This window comes from Glossina fuscipes, unplaced genomic scaffold (assembly GCF_014805625.2).
Source record: "Glossina fuscipes isolate IAEA_lab_2018 unplaced genomic scaffold, Yale_Gfus_2 42, whole genome shotgun sequence".
Lineage (NCBI taxonomy): Eukaryota > Metazoa > Arthropoda > Insecta > Diptera > Glossinidae > Glossina > Glossina fuscipes.
The window spans coordinates 2247848-2264464 of NW_023998426.1; the positions used below are offsets into that span (position 1 = coordinate 2247848).

The window sequence follows — 16617 nt, forward strand, 5'->3', positions numbered from 1 at the left end:
CTCCGAATTTCCTTCATGAAAATTTAGAGAACACCTTGAGAGGATGCTTGACATGATTTCCAGTAATCGCCTTTCTCTCCGAACGCAGATGTCTCTCGGCATTCAGATTAGGATTATCTCAAGTCCTCTACTACTGAATTTCTCTACCTCTATGATTATTTACTTATCCTTTTTGACTTTACACTACCTTTGCTACTTAACACCTATTCACATGGCGCCTTTTAAACCATGTTTTGTAAATAAATTTATAAGTAAATAAATGTTCAGCAATGATAATTGTAATAACAACAATACTTCGTCCATGCCTTTTGAGACTACACAAGCGGACACAATAATGGATGTATGCTGTTTTGTGTACGTTGTTGAAACTTTAGTTGTTGCACGCTCTTGCAACAATTCCTGGCCATTGCTACTATTAGTTGATTTCTTAGATGTCGTTGATATTGTGGAAAATCTACAAACAACACTTCATGCATAAGTACATACATCTCAACATACATATGAACATACATATTGTAATCATAGCCGATTGATTTCTTTTTATATCAGTACTTTTTTTCGCTAAAATCTTAAAACGTAAAAAAACTCGTATCGCAAGCTTCCGTTGGAGAAGAACGATGAGTTTAGCCGGAAGCAAAATTAAAGATAATTTTGAACGGATTCGAGTTGAAGCTTTACTCATGAGAAATGATAAATGAAAATGCCTTAATGGAAGTATCCCCAACCCTATATATATATGTACATTTATAGATAAATGAAGCGACATTTCAATCATATTAGCCATATAAACGATTATTTTGTCGAATTGAAGCCAACTCATTAGATTAGATTCATTAATTAATCATGCGTTCGTAAATGAAAAGACGTATTCATTATTCATGAGAATATTTAGAATTAATAGCAACAATAACAAGAATATTCATTTACGTGCATATATGATATGCGATGAATGGCAGGCATAAACTGATATTGAAATTTTCATTTTTTTTTTTTTTTTTTTTTGATTTTATGACCTTAACGTCTATGCTGTTATTCAGCGCGGACTTAGTTAATTGTCTGCCACTTGTACTTTGCTTGCTTTATGACGAGCTAACTAATGTTAAAACCACAGGTGGCGTGGTCAAATCAAAGACATGAAATATGCTTCAAGTTCGTTTATATTTATGACATGTATTTCTTTGGCAAATTACTGGCGTCAAGAGCTTTTTTTTTTCTGTGTGAACGGGTAAATTGCACTTTGATTTTTTCTAATTTAACTAGATTTGATGTGTATGATGAATATCTATCTGTGCATCCATTGTAGATGAAGATTTGTATATATCACTATCGATGCGCGGTGAACGCATTCTATCATTTTTGGAGTATAGTTTATAGTGCGTATGCCATGAACAGGTGAAAATAGGTAGAAAAGCTACCGAGAACGACTTCCGGTCATAAGGTATAAGCAGTACACGTTCGCTAGCTTCTTATACCATTTTGCTGTAATATTAGTTTGTTATTTTTATATCCTATACGACTTGTGGGATACGCGTATATTAAATTTGTGCGTATGTATGCGACACCCAGAAGGAGTTGAGAGAGACCTGTGTTTTATTATACCATTCAGATTCACAATTACTTTCTGACTCGATTTAAAGCTTGTCTGTCCATCTTGTTCAGCATCACTTTTTAAATCGATCTGAGCTTATCTGTGCATCTGTTCCTATTGTTTTATTTTGTTCAACCTGCAGGACGCAATTTTTGACGTACTTTGGTGAAGTTTAATGTATCGACTCAAGAACAAATTTTATTGAAATTCGTTCGAGCCGACATGCTTTTTCGGCTACTTCCCGTATATAGGTTTATTTTGAAAAGGTATTATATGAATGTGAACTATAATATAGTGTAAGGTATTTTATGATGGGCCGTGATCAACTATAGTCTTCTTACTTTCGCCTTTTGTTGCTTCAACTGCATATGATATCAGCCGATATCGGACCGTAGTCAACATTTTTTAAAAAGTATTTCAAAGCGATGCCCAGATTATCATATCAGGCTCGAATCTTAGCGCGGTAAATAGTAACTTACCACAAGTAAGAAAATTATGTATGGCCGCGTTCAAGTCTTTTACACCCACCGCCATCATATAAAAGGAAGAAACTATACTTCCATGCTCGTGGCTGAAAATTTATACCGTATGGATGTTGTAGCTTATAAGCAAAAAACCCTTTTCTATCCGTATCTACTCTCTAGGTGCTTTATTTGATACCCTTATCGAAGGGATTGTAAAGCAAAAATGATGTCGTGATGTCCACGATTTAGTATTAACACAGTTACAGCGCACAAGGCGGCTTGGCGCATTGCACTCTCCGATTCCTTTTATTTGATACCCAGTTTATTATACTCCTAAGAATACTATGAGAATCATCCACGGGATGGAATCCACAATATTCAGATAATGAACAGATAATATATCTTTATGTGAGGAACGTGTAGGAATGTGTTTTTAACACTCTGCCTTGTTTACCTTATGAGTAATAAGTAGGAAAGCATCAAGAAAGTGAAAAGAATAAAAATTTGATCACTTGTAGCTTTTCTGGCTTTTTCCCATTTTTCTATGTCTGTTACAGGGACCACCCACAGAATATAAATGCAAATTTGTATTGCTCTATTTACTATAATTTATAAGCAAAAAATGAAATTGTCTTTATTTTTAAAAGCAAAGGGAGTCGCAGATTATGTTGTACTGTGATCGCGTCCATTTTCCAACACCAACTTTCGTGTAAGAACTTCCAGAGTTTCGAGCGGTGGCTGTTTATTGCGACTAGGAGAATGTCTACAACATACATTGCATTGACGGACAGACGGACATGCTTAAATCGTCTTAGAACTCGATGCTGATCAAAAGTATGTACACTTTATATGATCTCTGAAGCTTGCTTCTGGGTATTTGCAGACATTTTGATAAAACGAACATACCTCTCATTCTGCAGTGCGTTCGTTCTTGGGCCTAAAGCACGTCATTGGACCAAGGAATTGCGACCTGCAGTTTTAACATAAGAATGAATGTTTGGACATCGTACAAGCGGATAAGCGGATGGACAGACAAGCTCGATCAATGTAATTGAAATCTTTTTACGATAAATGGTAAACGTATGCAGAAGAAACGCTTGCTGCTTGCTACGCAATTCTGCATGAAATTTATATGCGCTTACCGCAGGTGCGGCGAGATGTGTAAAATATATATCCAAATTAAATTATTTTGGATATTCCTTTGATATAAAGATTCTCATAAAATTAAATTTTAATTTTGAATACAAAAATCTCTTAAGTCGTTCGGGATATCATCATACTATCAACAAATGATAAGCATTACAGGCTGCTAAATACACGCTATAGTGTTTATCAATGGAGTAGAGTGCAATAATAAAACTGGTTGAGGTCATTAGAGGTTACAAACAAAGTAATGGAATTAATCTACATCTGATCGGTGATTACGTAAACAGGCTTAAGTAAAGGCTTATTAAAATAATTACGTTGGTGTTCGCAGAGTTAAGCATTAAAAAATTACATTGCCTCATAGAAAATCTTGTGCAGCCTAATGGCTTTAGATGTCATGGTTACTAACTAACTAACTGTTTTTTTAAATGATACCCCAAAATGTTAGCTGAGCATGATTACAAGTTAATTATTGTGATAATATCGACTGCCTTGCACTTGAAAGCGTGTTAGCCGATCCAATCGAAATTTAATGCCAAACTGTGTTGTGCTTGTTAAGAGTATATGTAGTTTTCGCATGTTTTGCAAATTCGACTTAAATTTCTGACACTGAAATTGCGCAATACTCAATTCTTTTTGGCAACTAATATCCACTCGATTCGGATGCATGCATGCATGCTTGTATGCATGTATTAGTTTTGCGTATAAAGATATATTATCTTACATTATATTCCATCCATTATTAATAAGATGTCTTTGATGTTTCATTTCAACAAGATCGATATCGTGCTTATGCGTATTAATGTCTATTTCTTTATATCGCAAATATCTGTACATGCGATATTGCAAAACTCAACAGATCAACAAGCTTTGGTCAAATAACTTATTTATGTTTTTACGTTCGCTTGATGGCTTGATGGCTGCGGCTTTAAACAGGAACTGACTCTTCTACATAATCAGTCTCGTTTAGCTTGCTACTCGCATTATGTTGATAAAAAAAAATAACTATACTAAATTATCGATATCTATTAAAGTCCATTATTGGTAGGGGAGAGGGCAGTGAAAGTGAAATACTCGACAAAATATTTATTGATCTCTCACATCAAACCTCTCTGGTAATATGACGAGGCTCTGTTGAAAAGACGATATTGTTTGATCAGCGATCCAATTAGCGGCCCATTTTCACCTTTCTTCAGTATTCAAGGCTGCTTCGAGAAATCGTTTATTGACAAAAACGCGCTTTTGTAATTCAAGCTCGATGTAAATGTCCTTTTAATGGTCACAAATTCTTCTCCATTCTCTCGGCGATTTTTTGACCGAAAGCGGAAACTGAAATGATAATGTAAATGACAGGCAAATATATGGTTCTATAGGCAAATTTATAATCGGCTCAGAAAACTTTATTCCATTTCTTTTAATTCTTTGACAAAAGCATGGACAGCTTTTGATTTGCTTTCAATCTCATATCAATCTCAAGGATGATTCCAGGTAAATACTTTCTCTCTTTTTAATGTTTATTTACCATCAAATTTTACTTTATCAGTTAATAGAGCAAAGAACTAACAATATATGGAATGTTATTGTAGGATACATACAAGTCATTCGAAGAGGGCTCGACGTACAATTTTTCGGGACTGAAAACTCAAGAATTAAGAAAAAAATAATCAACGAGCATCTTGATGAAGCTACAGGAATAAGTTATAGTTTGGGAACGTTCCTAAATGAACATGAGTGAGTATATGACAGTCGCGTACTTAAAACAGCATACATTTCTACACTGATTCTTTTTTTAATTGGACTAAAGGTATTTTTGCCCCAAATTTTATCCCCAAATATTTCTTAAAAGCTACTGGGTACAGTTTATTGCCGACATTTATGTATGTACGCAAATAATGTCTACTTTTTCTTAGGAATTTAGAAGAACCTCACAAATGGTATAATGATAAGTTTTGCATCACTATTTACTAGGAATTGTAAATCAAAGAATCGTCATATGCTACAACGCGTGATTTAGGGTTGTGTGGATGTATGGATCACACAGAAGAACTTAGCGCAGATAAACTCATCTGTTATTACACCGATCGATTCAGAAGCATTATCTAAAACGATTCAAGCTTGTCTGTCCGTCTGCCTATCTTGTCTTCTTCGCTACAAGCTGGCATTTTTGAGACCTTTCGATGAAGTTTGGTCAAGGACAAACGCTATTGAAAATGGTTCGGATCGGATCATATTTTCAAACGATTCCCGCACAACGTCCTATTTTCAAAAGTCTTTGTGTAGTATTTTTCCTTGTTAGATTTGTTTGACGATTCCATGAACTGGAAAAGTGTACATTAAGTTTCATCTATCTACTTCAATTTTCATACTCTTGAGCCTTTTAAAACCAAATGATCGATAGACTTTTATTTAATTTATTTTTAAATATTAGATTGTATATAAGTAGACAGAGGAAATAAAAGAGCGCGTCTGGTATATCACAATTGTTTGGTGATGGGTTTCGATTTTTTCATATATGCACACGAGATCAGAATCGCGACTAGCAAGTTAATGATCGCGAGCTGAAATCCCAGTTTACTTAGATCGTAGCTGTAATCAATGCTTTTTTTTTATCGATTGTTCACCCATTAGGCTATGACCTTTCTCTCTTCCCCCGTTCCTTTTCTCGGATCGTAACTGTATTACACGAATTCGTAAGATCATCCTTGGGTGATTGGTCATATTGCAAAAAAAAAAAAAAAAACGTATACATGAAGGATTAATTGAGATCACTCGAGATCATATTAACGATGTGAAATTTTGTAAACTTGATAAGCGAAAATATATTTTAATATATTTATTTATATTTATATATTTATTATATTTTGTAAATAAATTTAAAGCCTGCCGAATAACTCAGATCATATGTTCCGTCTATAATAAAAATTCTACCTCACTTGGGATATGAATCCGCGATCGTTGAGTTGTTAGTCGCTTTCCTCACGTTGATAATTTTTAATATATTTTTGCATATGAATATTTTAAAAGTTTGATCTCAATAATATCGGATTAAATTTTATTGCACTACAAGGTAAGATTGAAAATGTTAAAATTTCATTAAAGCTTAGAAGGACAATATAATCATAACAAACTCATTAACACTAGGCTTATGATGAGTTATTCGTGAGTTGCCGCTTCTTGATATTTGAAAATGCAGAGCCCGCACTAACATTCATTCCATGTATGTGTATGTTTTTATCACTAAAGTGTTATGTTGAAATACATAAAAGTCAAAATTTTATAGTAATCTTCGAATAAGAAATAAAAATTGCAAAAAGAAGAAAAAGAAGTAAGAAAACAATATCCGGTTTTGGTTGGCCATTGGGTACACGACATTTGCCAGTGCAACCGATCGATATATTTGTTGAAGTTATCGTAAAGACCAGGACATACATTGACGGAGGGAAAAGAATGAAGACCCTTGGGTAAGATTCAGTAGAGTGTACCGTAGTGTTATTGGAGTAAGACAGTATAAAACGAGGCTTCCTCTACGGTCGAGGCAATCAGGAAATCTACTATGCCTGTCTTTGGTGGACCGATGGGCATATTTTGGTGCCTGATGGGCATATCTGTTAAAGCTTCTTATTCTCAACTAGCGTTTGCTATGATGGAAATGTTCGCCCGGAAGGAGGCGACAGATGAGAGCGGATGAGCTATGGATGGGATTCAGTTGCAAATTTTCCTGTTGAAGAAAGACTCGAGACGATCTGTTAAATTCGTTATGTTTATGGCTTAGAATTGAGATAAAAAGTGGAAAGCTATCAAGCTGTGAAATAGTTAGTAAATGCTAGACCTTCAATCTGTCGACGTCTTCTCTTAGCATCTCTCAGAAAGCTAAGCCTCGCTTATAATGAGATGCCCGTAATTATGGGAATGTTTCACATGAGTTCATTGTTGACATTTTAATTTCCAAGATGTTTCCAGTATGGCTTGCTCACTGAGTATTTGTTTTGACGACGTTAGGGATTTGCCTAATTCTGGCCGGAATTATAGAGATTGGATATAAGCGCAAGTCTGCTCAACCAGCCGTTTAAGGCTATTTTCAATTCTTTCTAGACATTATCCTTAAGTCCAATATGAGCATAGCTTCGATGCCTTTTTTTACATGATCAATCACTCAGCGGATACCTCCCCATACATATGTAATAGGCGGCGGTCAGAAAGAAGTGGGAGGTGAGAAAAAGATATGGGGGAGTTAACGCAGCTTAGTGAATGTGATTCCAAACGATAAGTGTTATGTTTTTATCGGTTGAGCGCTTGCTATAATAGTACGGTCTCAAGCGTGCTGAAATTTGAATCCGCGGTCATCGGCTTGCATAGTCGCGACTATTATCTGCGCGACCATGCGGCAGCTCAAGTTACAAGTGAAATAACAAAATCAGCAGATTCTCATACATACAACGATACCTACAATAAATAAGTAATAAATAAAAAAAAAAGAAAAAAAGACACTGAAGAGTCGCATAAAAGAACATGCAACGAAAATATGGACGTGTGCACGAGTATAAACAAGTAATTTGTCAACGAATTCGATTATTAGAGAATGTCATCGTATCATTTATTTACGTTCGTTGCTGTGCAGATATCAAAAAAAAAAAAAAAAAAAAAAAAAAAATTAAATAAAAGTTATGGAAAACCTCCCCGAGCTGATGTTCAACAGAACATTTATCTTTTTACCCCATGTTGTCTTTTTTGCTTTTTAAAAATATCACTGTTTTGATTTTAAGAACATTTTGAACATGTTTAATATTTTCGAGTTTGTATGTAGCCTTGTCGCGTTTGACAGTTTCGACATTGCCAAGACAACGTACTTACATACGCGTATACAAAAGTATAAAACATAATTCGTATGGCGCATTCAGTTAGGCGAACAGATGGACAGACGGACGGATGAACGGTTAAACTAGCTGATTAGTAGAAGCAAATACATTTTATGATTTAGGTATTTTAATTTATTTGTAAATGCTAGAAGAATGCTGTTTAAATAAATTAAATTCAATACGTTTGCCATATATCATAGGCTCACTAATTCTTAAATGCTTACATATATATATAAAAGTTGACGGTAGATATATTCGCCTAGTATAAGTGCTAATATCAGTTACCTTCATTATTATTATTTTTTTTTTAATAAAACAAAAACAAAAAAAAAAAAAACAACAAACTTCATTAACTCGCATGTTGTGTTCTGTATTAGTGACACACAACTCGCTCTGCCAATTAATTAATAATATGTGTCTTTAAATTTCAAGGATATATGACCCGGATATTTAGTGTTGAATTTTGCTCGTTTTCTAGGAAAGAGATAATCGTTTTAGAGGAGTATTAGCTAAGTCATCCTTATTTGTCCATCAATATCTTGTTTGTCCATCAATAATCCATCAATTTAGATATAGAATGATTGTATAGTATTGTATATAGGTGATGGTGTAGGAAAATGAGTAGGCGAGTGATTTTTTTTTTTTTTTTGTCAATGGGGGAGTTCTCATTTTGAGTTTGAAGTGATTAGTCATTAGAATTTGGGAAGGAAAGAAAATTTTGACGTGGACAATTTTTTTTTTTCTAAAAAAAAAAAAAAAAACCTTTTAAATTTCTGATAGTAAATTTTTAAAATTAAAAAGTAAAATTTTAAAATTAATTCTTATCAATTGTTAATAAAAGAAGTGAAAAACAATTGTAAAATTTTTTAATAAATGAAATGAAAAGCAATTGTAACCTTTGTTCATAAAAGAAATAAAAAAACGATTGAAAAATTTGTTAAAAACATTACGGAACCGTTGCAAACCAATGTGAAGGGGCCTATTGGATATTACAAAATCCCGTACAACTGCGTGGATCTACACAGCAGAACTTATAATAAAAATCCATGCAAACTCAAACTCATGGGATAAAACATCGACATCAATAAGTCTATCAGCAAAACCGTCCACATCGTTTCTGCAGCTTTTAATTGTTTAGTATTTTTAGAATAAAAAAAAAGAAATTTATAATATTGTAATATTTAATCTATAATATATAGTTTTTTTTTTTGTGTAAACACGAATGTACATTCGGCGATGTTCCAATTTGGGTGAGTTTTACGTTAATGTTAATTAAATAAGATATATTTAACTTAATTGATATTAATTAATAATCAATAATTATATGATTTGTTTTGTAAACATACATATTGTTTATTTTAGGTATTCAAATGCCAGTTAACTAAATTGTTGGGTGGTTCTGGCTGGCGTAGTAAGATTACACATTACACGCTCACATACACTACACTACCACTTACATCACTTACATATCATAAAAATTCTTTAGGGCAAATTTCTCCTATAAACCTCGATAAACTATACGATCTTTCGAGCATAAATATGAAATAATACATGCGGCATCGAGCAAAATTCATACGTCATCGAGTAGCATCAACTCACCGCCGGGTTCTATTTAAAAACATGAAAAGTTTCTGCCCCACATTTCGATAGGACAACAAACAGAGTCACTGCAAAAGAGCCTTGCATAAAAGAATTTTTCCAATGATGAGACTTTGAAATGCTGCCAATTACTCGAATGGTAAATATGATTACATGGAGGCGGCAATAGCATGAAATCCCGGGATGACTCATTGTTCTCTGTTTTTTTTTTTGAAAATCCTTATATGAAAAAGATTAAAGATATCTACAGATGCTAATCTCTTCAGCTTTACTTTACACGAAGCTTTTGTGGCCACTTGTTGCAACTTACTTGATTTTGCTAAGCAAAGCTAATTAGTAGATAAAAGTTAGTGAAACATATGTGTTTGTGTGATATCCGTGCCATATAGAATGTTGACAAACTGTTATAAGGTATGTATTGCACTCCGCTACAGAGGAAGTAGTTTAAAATGAATCAAAATGTGGGAAGAGAGACAATATTCTTCATTTGAATTGTTCGTAGGCTCAACGGAAATATCCGCAGGAGCAGTCGAGTAGGTAAGAATCGTGCAACTATCACGTCAGTGTTTTGTGGGTTCAAATGTCAGTGTCGTAGAGTTGACTTTGGTCGTAGTTACAGCGAGTGCTTAGTTGGTAAAGGCATAACACTTATCGATTGGGCGCACATTCATTAGGCTACGGCCACCATCTTCTTGAAAGAGGAGGAAAAAAAAAAAGGGAAGGAGTGACAGCGTTTCTAGGAATTACACAATTGATACACAAGTGAACACAGTCAGCCGTAGAAATAACGATTCCCGAAGAATGCAACGAAAAAGAGAAGAAAAGAAAACGGTTACCGACAATTGGGATAAGTTGCAGAAAAATTTATTAGGAAATAGTGGAATGAAAAATGGGACAAAAGAAAACTAGTATCCTCGGTATGAGTATGAGTACAATGAGATAGTTGAAAAAATGCCATTGACGGCCTTAGAAGGATTTCCTTTCTTGCTTAACCATTTAACGGTGTCGAGCTGTTTAGCAATACATACGTGTATACTCATTAAGCATAGAGTGTGTGTAATATGAAATTAGATTGTAAAGGAACGATTTGACAGAACGAGAACATTTTTCTTAAAATACTCGTTATCATGGCAAATATACATTCATAATGACGAAATTTAATGAAGAAATCTAGCGGAAAGGACGATTAGACGAATAATGATGTATGTGTTCGGCATGCCCAGTTAATTGAGTAGCTTATCATTTCGCATGAAGGGAAGTGGCTCGGGGAGAAAATTTTCATCAAGAATTTACCCTCTGCTTGCCCACGGATATCTTGTAATTCATTCTCAGACTCTTGTAACTTTTGTCCATCAAAGCAGGATTGTAGAATACATCTCCGAAAGACAGACAACGGGATGAACTTGAAAACTTTCAGAAAGCCACAACAAATACTATGAAGAAGATAAAGAGTTTTATGAAGCGCGCGTGCAGATGATATAATTGTAATACGACTGAACCTAAAGCCTGATAGAGACTAAGATAAAGCAGGTGTAGGCGCCAGTAATACTAAAACCCCTATGCTATTCATGCACCATAGTGCTGTCTATGAAGAATCCAAAATTGTTAAGAACTTCTGCGAAATGTTTGTATATTCAAATGTTTGCAAAATTATTAAACCTCTTGTGATGAATAAAAAAAAAAAACATTTTCATTAAAGAGAAAACAATGTCTATGTGAGTGTAAATGATTAATGCAAGTTTTCATATAAATTATTTAGAAAAAGCGAATATAAATGATAACGTCCTTAGGTGAACTTTACCAGAAATGTATATATATTCTGCGTATGAGACAAAAAGAGTAATTAACCGTCAGTTTCAATGCCGCATATTATTCATTTTATAGTTTGAGAGGCCAAGCATTGTTTATCAAATAAAATGAAATGATTAACTAACCAAAACTACAGATTTTGTATGTCCGTGTAGGTGTGTGTATGTATATATATGTGTGTGTGTGTGTGTGCGCGCATAAATTCTACACTATAAAACTAATAATTTCGTCATCCAAAAAAATCCCAAAAATGTTAATTTCAGATTTTCTCATTTAGTTACCGCAATTTGGGAGAGACAGACAACATTGAATCATCATTTGAAAGCAATGAAAATGTAAAGATCTCCATAGGCGCGTAAACATGTCTTTTGCATTATGAAATAAATAAGAGATAGATACATGTTGGATGGAAAATAAAATAATTGATATATATTTATAAATTAATTAATTTATAAAAGAAAAAACAAAAAAAAAAAAACAAGAAACAAAAAAAACAAACAGAAAAAAGAACAACAAAAATCTCATTAAACGGATGCTTCCAGAAAGAGAGAGAGAGAAAAATGGAGAATATCAGAGTAACATAGAGCGTAGATTTAAATAAGGGAAGAGCATATTTTTTTGTCTTGTTCTGAGATCTCTCAGCGAATTGAGAATAGATCCGGCTGCAGAAATGTTAATTCAATGTAATTTACACTTGATTTGAGCAGAGCGGTTAACGTAAGCGTTCCATTGAGAGACCGAGAGAAGGAGAGAGAAAGAGAGAGAGAGTGAATTGTGTAAAGTTAAAAACACTTGTTTCCGGACCTTATTAACAGCATGGCTGAAAAAATCTTTATAAAATGCGCCAACGTTTACAGCGGCACTAACAAGCGAGATTCGTCCAAAAGGTATCTAAGAAGAAGTTGAAAAAAGGAAACAAGCTAAAAACAGATACTCTACCGAAACGTGTAAAGCGACGTCGGCAGCAACGTTAACGAAAAAATTTCAACCACCAAAATATACAAAAGCTATTGCATATAAAAGCCACAATTTTGTGGCCAAAGTAAATATAACTAATAAAAAACGAGAAGCGCGCGGACGTTGGTCTTTAAAACGCTTTCAATACCCCTTAGGTAAAAAGAGTAACAAAAAAAAAAAAAAAAAACAAAAAGCAAAAAAAAAAGGAATCTAGAAAATTTCTAAGCATTTAATTTCATATATTTAAACTATAAAAAAAAAAAAAAAAAAAAATTTAAAAGCAGAACGAACTCTTATTAAAATATTAAAAAAAAAAAAAACAAAACAAAAGAAGAAAAATATAACTCTTACGGCATTTACATCACCACTACGACATACTACGTGTACTGCATATTGGGTACTGCAAGGATAATACAGTGTATGGAAATTGTTATTAATGTACGTTGCGGAGATATAAATTAAAGAAAGACAAAAAGAAAAAAAATATATATATATATATAAAATAAAAAAATAAAAGATAACTTACATATGTACGTTTATGTTTATGTATATGTAAGAAAATAATATATATAATAAAACAACATCTGTTGTGTGTTCTCAAATGCTCTGGCATTTAATGTTGGTTGATTCATGGATAGTTGTGTTCAAATTTATTTCATTCGATTGACTGATTGATGCGAGTATACCGTTTATACAACTATTGCAATTGTGTCATCTGGAACTTAATACAACAACTACTACAACGCCGACAATACCTCTAGCTAAACAAAGAGAAACAAAAAAAAAAAATGCAAAAAAAATTTTAAATAAAAAAATATTATGTGCAATTGTTTTTCCCATTCGGTTGAGACCAATAAATGCTTGACCATAAAATACATGAATCGCGTCAATAAGAATGAGGGAAAAATAGTTCCTCTTGCCATTGTTTGTTTTATTTTTTTTTCTTCTTTTTTTTTGCTTTTCTTATTTATTGACAATGGTTTTTAAAAATTATTCAAAAGTTTGCAAATTATTTAATATAATAATGAATAATATTAACAAAGATAGAAATTGAATAAATTTGAATGAAATTTTTAGGGGAAAATCCTTAATCATTTTATACGACTGTACACTGTCACATATGGCGATGGTCATCAAAACAAAATCTTACAAGAAAAGGAGATTTTTGTTTTTCTCTCTTAGTGGCTTAGCTAAAAGAAAAAAAAAAAACACTTTTACTGAGCTAATTTAGAAACTTTTACTCAAATCTAAAGAGAAGGAACAACAATTCCCTTAGAAAGCGTTAAAACTTAATTCAAATTCGCTTGACCCATTGACCCGTTAGTATGACTTGACAAATTTGTTTATAAAAAGAACTCTACTTTTATGCACGACAGTACTTCTGGTACAAAGGTATGTTAAATTTGTGCGAGTACATGCAACGTCCGCAGGGAAATGAGATACACCTAACTTTTTTTACACTGATCGATTCAGAAGTACTTTCCACAGCGATCAAGGCTAGTCGGTCCGTCCGTCGGTCTGTCTTCATTCATTCTACTTCACCTACAGGACACAACTTTTGAGATATTTTGATGAAATTTGGTACACGGGCCTGTTATGGCCCAAAGGCGAACGCTATTGAAAATTGTTTACATCCGAGCACTTTTTCACAATTGCCCATATAACGTCTTATTTTGCAAAGCCGTTGCATGAATAATCAAACGTTTGAAAGGAAGTAGTGTAGGGTATGTAATGATATGGTCAATCAACTACTCAGGATATCTCTCCTAAAGGGAAAAAACCTCTTATTTCTTAGTTTTCTTTTTCGGCATAAGACATTTCTAATAATCATTTCTTCTTCATTGCTTTTTATAAATTACGGCGTGGACCAATGAGCCGAAGGATAATATTTGCACGCTAAACTTTTAAACATGTCTAGATTTCGAAAACATTTGCGTTGACTTTGCCTGTTGTGTGTCGTCGTAGGTAATGTCGATAAAGCAAATAGTACGCGCAATCCTCCAAACTATTCCCTACAAATTCACCAGAATTTATAGATGACTTATAAAAATAGTTTATATCTAAAATCATATAGATAGCTGAGAATGATTTATTCGTTGAAAGCCTTCACAGTTTTGACCTTCCGATTTTGAGATAAGCGTTCGCACAGAGTCTTACAAGTCAGCATAAGGCCCCGAATCGACTAAATCACATTTCTTACTCCCCGCAATGTGGTATTTTCGTAGGTGGAAAGTTAGCGGTGGGCATAATTAAGATAAAAAGCTGAAATCTGGCATATACGTCTTTAGTTTACAGCCAGGGAGTGGAAAAAAAGATATGATCCGCCACCAAATCTGGCCATAGTACGTAGTAGGTTTTAAACTTGTTCAAAACATTTCTTAGGGTCAGTGCTTAAATGTTTCAGATCGGCCCACATATTTTTAGTAACTTCGTAGAAACCTGGCATATACGTCTTTAGTTTATAGCCAGGGAGTGGGAAAAAAGATATGATCCGCCACCAAATCTGGCCACAGTGAAAAGTGGATGTGAAAAATAAATTTTTCTCAATTGCTTTCTCTCCCTTCCACGACACCAGTCGAGGCCAATTCCTTTCCCTATGGTGAATGAAGGAAGGTTGATGAAAGGAGGCAGGTAGTTACAATATTTTTGCTTGATTTTAAGGCCATTGTAGTGGATATGGCATCGAAAGCTTTCAAATTATCTTTCGTGTGGGAAGGTTGGGTTTAGTGGAATAACCTTGAAGATATAAGGCGAAGATATACCCTCTGCAAATAATTCTGACTTGTTCTAATCCGAAAAGGCAATATTAAAGTGATCGAAATTAAAGTAAGGCTCGAGCCGTCGTGAATATTTTCACGATTTCGTGACATTGTCATAATGGAGTGATTCGAAAAGAGAAATTCAACAACACATTAACCGGCTGCCTTTCCTACTATACTTGGTATCTCTATTTTCAAGGCGAACGTTCACAAACACTTCTCCACCCTCTTTTTATAACTCTTCCTGATCATCACCGAGCTCGCGTGCAAGGGAGACAGCGTCTGAATGGGTGGTCATAGAAAAAAAAAAAGGGTTATAGAGTTTCTTCTCTCTTTTTCTCAATTAGTAAAAATTGTAAATGAAGGCAAATAAAAAATTTCGCTCAGTACGCCATTCGATAATTTTCACATTTAAGCTACGAAGATGTAGAAATATATTTTAAATGACCTATTTTCGAAAGACCGATAGACATTCTAATACGAGTGTACAGATAAATCAACTCGTAATCTTATCTTTAGAGCAAACAGAAACGGTATAGTGGGCAATAGGCCATTAGTAAATACCCTACACCACCCTCTACAGCTGTTCATATGGCGATTTTTTAAAATAAGGAGAGAAGTTATCGAAAACGTGGTTCGATCTGAACCATTTGCAGCAGCGTCCAATCTTCAGCCAAAACTTATCATTGGACCTGATTTTATCAAAATATCTCAATAACTGCGGCCCGTACGTTGAAAACAAGAAAACAAGAAAGACAGATGGACATATATACAAAAGTATGAAGATATTAATCGTAGAAATAGTTTGAAATGTTTTCTTCTATAAGCATAAAAATGATTTCAGCGAATTAGATAAACAAATGAAGTTTAGTTTCGTGAAAGCTTAATATTTTTTAGACTGAATGCATTTTATGGCGATGGATAGTTTTATAAGGAGACATCAACAGATCGTTCAGCTTAATCTACCTACCGGTCAATGATGGGGAGAAATATTTCTAAAATATTTAAACTTTAACTAACAACTTTAAAAATACATCTGGACTTACGTCAGAACCAGTTTTTTTTTTTTCTTTCTCTTATTTCTTTTAAATGATGTGTAAATTGGACAATCAAACAAATATTCAAAACAAAGGAAAGGGAACGGTTATTGAAATTGGGGGCTGCGTGTGTGTGTGTGTATCTGTACTTATCTTAAGCAGAAGATCATTTTTAGAAATGAAAAAAAGTTGTTTCAAAAGCTTATGAAAAACTCGTGTTTTAGGTGATTGTGTTTATTCTTTGATCTGCAAACTATATTGACGAAAATCCGTCAAGGCGGACACAACTGAAATGTAGGAACAATGTCATCTACAGCGCAAATGCCTAAGCAAAGTTATTAGTTCTTGGAACTCCCGAAAAGTCCATTATTTTTCAGACTTGGAATAAACAGAAAAGAAGAT

At 33.8% G+C, this 16617-nt stretch overlaps 1 protein-coding gene across 12 annotated transcripts in view; it reads left to right on the top strand.

Moving 5' to 3' along the window:
• The first annotated feature begins 12391 nt into the window (after positions 1-12391).
• LOC119636909 (inactive serine protease scarface) overlaps positions 12392-16617 on the top strand; it is a 53193-nt gene continuing 48967 nt past the window's right edge. For 3 of the 12 annotated variants that reach the window (XM_038032618.1, XM_038032617.1, XM_038032620.1), the window contains exon 1: positions 12720-12857. The gene's annotated coding sequence lies outside the window, so the exon portion shown is untranslated. Of the gene's footprint in view, positions 12575-12719; positions 12858-12910; positions 13038-13080; positions 13344-16617 lie in introns of those variants that run through there. The other 9 variants (XM_038032619.1, XM_038032623.1, XM_038032628.1 and 6 more) reach the window with 8 other exon arrangements.